Source organism: Macadamia integrifolia, chromosome 1 (assembly GCF_013358625.1).
Source record: "Macadamia integrifolia cultivar HAES 741 chromosome 1, SCU_Mint_v3, whole genome shotgun sequence".
Classification (NCBI taxonomy): Eukaryota; Viridiplantae; Streptophyta; class Magnoliopsida; order Proteales; family Proteaceae; genus Macadamia; species Macadamia integrifolia.
The window spans coordinates 23974667-23979178 of record NC_056557.1 but is presented as its reverse complement, the minus strand read 5'-3'; the positions used below and the strand labels follow the sequence as shown (position 1 = coordinate 23979178).

Sequence of the window (4512 nt, the reverse complement as noted above, 5' to 3'; positions counted from 1 at the left end):
TTATTTGCCTCATAATTTAAATTATTTTTCGTCATATATTACAGTATAAACAATAACAAACTAGGGAAAAAGGTGCCTGTCTGGGAGCATGGCTAATGCGCCCAGACACAAGCCCCTGCAAAATGACTCTTTCTGAGGTAGAAGATAGTAAGACAGAATAATCCGACTCAGAAATACTGGAAGTCAAACTTCGAGTAGCAGAAACTATGGTTTGGAGGAGATTTAATTTCAGTTCCTCCCTCCAACATCTTCACCACAGTACTCATAAGAGGTCTTGAATCTGGCAAGTATTGAACACACCATAAAGCCACCATTGACATCCTCTCTGCCTTCTCTTTATTTAACTCTTCAATCCCAAAATGTTCTAAAAGTTCACTTAGCTTCCCTTTGTAAACATCTCCCATGTCCATCTTGGTAGCCAATCCTTTGGCTCACTAAGATTAGGATTATGGTTTTTTCTCCTTCCCAGAATTTCAAATAGAAGCATACCAAAACTATAGACATCACATTTATGGGTCACTGGGTATGGCAAGTACAGCTCCGGAGCAGCATATCCTGGAGTCCCTCTATAATTTGTCATTGTTACTTGGGTAATATCTCTATTAGAAAGCTTAGCCAATCCAAAATCCGCAACCTTGGGAATTAGTTCTGCATCAAGGAGGACATTCTCTGGCTTTATATCATAGTGAATTATCCTCTGACGACATCCTTCATGCAAGTATGCAATCCCTTTCGCCGTCCCAATTGCTATTTCATGTAGCTTCACCCATTCGATTCTCTGGTTCGTGTTGAACAATAACCCATCAAGGGACCCCTTGTCCATATACTCATAGACAAGAGCTTGCACTGTGGAATCAAAACAAAAACCATAGAGTCTAACCAAATTGACATGGTAAGTTCACCTATTGTGCTTACTTCTGCCATGAACTGCACTTTAGCTTGCTCGTCTGAAGCTTTCTCAAGGACTTTGATTGCCACTGGTACCCCATTTGGGAATTCACCTTTATAGACAACACCAAAGCCACCAGATCCCAATCTTGTTTTGTAATTCTTACTAAATCCAGACAGCTCTTGAGTTGAGAACATGATGGGCTTCTCCTTGGAAAATTCATTGAAAAAACTCTTCATTGTTGCTTCAATTTGTGGGTTTGGAACAACAGAGAAATCCAATGATGTTGGATCCAAGATGGATTTTTCGACTTTGCCGATTTCGATATGGGCATCTGACTTAGCCCTTTTTTTAGCCCTCTTCAAGCAGCATCTAATTATTGCAATTATTGTTGCAACAATAGCAATTGTACCACCAAGTGCAAAAACTGCAAGAAATAAAAAAATATGATCTTTAGAGATTTGATCAAAATCAGATTAGAGAAGCTGGCTAGTATGCTTAACCTAGTATTATATTTTTATGGATCTCGAACTAGGAAATAGTTTGTAATTTTTATATGCCATCACGCTTACAATTATAATTCGTAATTCAATTTATAGCTCTTGGCAATGTGCCTCAATCTGTAGGAAGAAATAAATTTGAGAATGACTTGAAGGCCGTGATAGTCTGCCCCAAATGAGTTTATGCGAGTTGAAGGTTTTACAAGTGCAAAAGATATATGGGACAAGCTTCAAGGACTTCATGAGGCAGCTGATGATTTTTTTTTTTTTGGGTAAGATAAGTTACCAAATTCCCGGTCCTTTTATTCACCAAATGCATAATAAGATAAATTTTCAGATTGACAGTAAAATTTCCCCTATAATTTAATTAAGTTTTTCTGACTAACAATAAAACTTGCATTATAATGCAAATGAACATTGAAGATTTTTCATATATTACATTATAAACAATAATAAATTAGGGAAAAATGAGTCGGTCCGGGAGCATGGCTAATGCGCTCGGACACAAGACCCCGTGAAATGATGCACCCTATGAAAGATAACAAATCTCATCCCTGTTGTTGCTTTCATGACTCTCATTGGCCCCCCGTGCTAGTGTAGGCGCCGTACTCCCAAATAGAAAACTCTCCCTCGATAAATTATCCCAAAAAACAAATCAACTATAATGAAATTACATAACAACAACTGCCTAGCGTAGTTGGTGAGCTGTGGTGCACAAAAAATCCATACTCACAAGGAGGTCTTGAGTTTGAACCTGTAATGATATTTGATCGAACATCCTCTTAATCTAAGGTAGAAGATGGTGAGACAGAATAGTCCAAAATCGAGATTTTGTTAGGTACCTGTGCATTCCCTTCTCTTCCAGGTGTGAGTTTGGGTGATCTGCCCATTCTCAGTTGATGTGCTATATTTGTAATTTTTTTTCTTTTTCGTTTCAATATACATGAATTTTTAGTAAAAAAAGAATAGTCCGACTCAGTAATGCAGGAATTGTCCGACTCAGTAATGCTGGAAGTCACACTTGGAGTAGCAGGAACTAGATGTTGAAATGGGTTTGGAGGAGATTTAATTACAATTCCTCCCTCCAACATCTTCACCACATTACTCATAAGAGGTCTTGAATCTGGCAAGTTTTGAACATACCATTAGGCCACCATTGACATCCTCTCTGCCTTCTCTTTATTTTCCTCTTCAATCCCAAAAAGTTCTAAAAGTTCACTTAGCTTCCCTTTATCAAACATCTCCCATGTCCATCTTGGTAGCCAATCCTTTGGCTCACTAAGTTTAGGATTATGGTTTTTTCTTCTTCCTAGAATTTCAAATAGAAGCATACCAAAACTATAGACATCACATTTATGGGTCACTGGGTATGGCAAGTAAAGCTCCGGTGCAGCATTGCCCGGTGTCCCTCTATAATTTGTCATGGATATATGGGTACTATCTCTATTAGAAAGCTTAGCCAATCCAAAATCCGCAACCTTGGAAAATAGTTCTGCATCAAGTAGGACATTCCTTTCCGACGTTGCTGATTTCGATATGGGCATATGACTTAGCCCTCTTCAAGCAGCATCTAATTATTGCAATTATTGTTGCAACAATAGCAATTGTACCACTAAGTGCAGAAACTGCAAGAAATAAGAGAATATGATCTTTAGAGATTTATCAATTTCAGATTAGAGAAGCTGGCTGGTATGCTTAACCGAGTTTTATATTTTTATGGATCTCGAACTAGGAAATAGACTATATTTTATATGCTCCCATCACACTTACAATTATAATTGGTGATTCAATTTATAGCTCTTGGCAATGTTCAATCGGTAGGAAGAAATAAATTTGAGAATGACTTCAAGGACAGTCCAGTGGCCCCCAAATGAGTTTGTGTGAGTTGAAGGTTTTACAAGAGCAAAAGATATATGGGATAAGTTTCAATGAGTCCATGAGGTAGATGACAAAATTAAAGAAGCCAAGCTTTTCATCCAAGTGTCTCAAGAAAGGAAAGTTTAGTGAATCCCATTATAAACCACATAAAAACAATAACAAAAAGGGTAAATAGAAAAAATGCCTACAAGGAGTTTCTATTGAAACCAAGAAACTAATATAGCCTACCATAACTAAAAACTCATGATCACATTACCGAGAGTTGCAGTCGTGCTCGTGGCCATGTTCAGGAAAGATATCTCTTTGTAGGTAGGTTGTTGAAAAAAAAAAATAAAACAAAGAGGAAGCAGAGGAAGATGAGCCAAGTCTAATTAGCACACTAACTCAAAAAGATAACAAGAAAAAGAGGAAGGGAAGGAAAAGCTAATGCTGGTGGTGTGATGAACAAGAAAAAGTAATCAAGAGAGAAATAAGGTCTTGTAAGCATATATACTTCACGTTATCTTATATAAATATATAACTTGCTCTTCACATGAGATTTGGTTTTGTAATAAGTCTACGGAAAGCACTTGAGGGAGGTTTTTTTTCTTTTGGTAAGACACATATGGGGAGTTTATGTTCAAAGCTCAAGGATCATGAGACCATGACTTTTTAAAAGAACTTTCAAATACTCAACTTAGTAACTTGCACGGGATGCATTGCTCTAAGCTACAAAGTCCCGTGAAACATGGCGCTGTGGGTCTATCTGACCCAAGTAGGTACACACAAAAATTAAAGCGAGAGGGTTCCGTTTGATACCCGAATACTAATACAGGTGTATGGAAGGAACCCTTAACGAAACTTCACATTTGGAGTGGGTAGGGGGTGGGGGTGGGGGTGGGGGTGGGGGTGGGACAGAGGGGTTTTTGAAGGAGAGAGTAATGGTGGGCCCAACATTTTTGTGTTATAGTGTGCACATTTATTCGTAATACTTTTTGGAAATTAAAATATAAAAAGATTCGTTTTGACTTGTTGTCCATCTTGTTTTTCTATTTTAATAAATTTCATATTCATCCAAAAAAGAATTTTTTCAATAAATAATTTTATTATATGAAAATTTTAATGTATGTTTGGTATAATTATCTATTATTGAATATTATAAACGATTGAAATACACCTGAAAATACCTTGTATTATATTGTATGGTGTTACTCTATCTATTTATCTTTTTTGCACTATATTGGCAAGGGACCAACCAACTAAAAA

The 4512-nt window shown here is 37.0% G+C and overlaps 1 pseudogene; it reads right to left on the bottom strand.

Moving 5' to 3' along the window:
- Positions 1-167: 167 nt before the first annotated feature.
- Positions 168-2933, bottom strand: LOC122072141 (annotated as a pseudogene).
- Positions 2934-4512: the final 1579 nt, after the last annotated feature.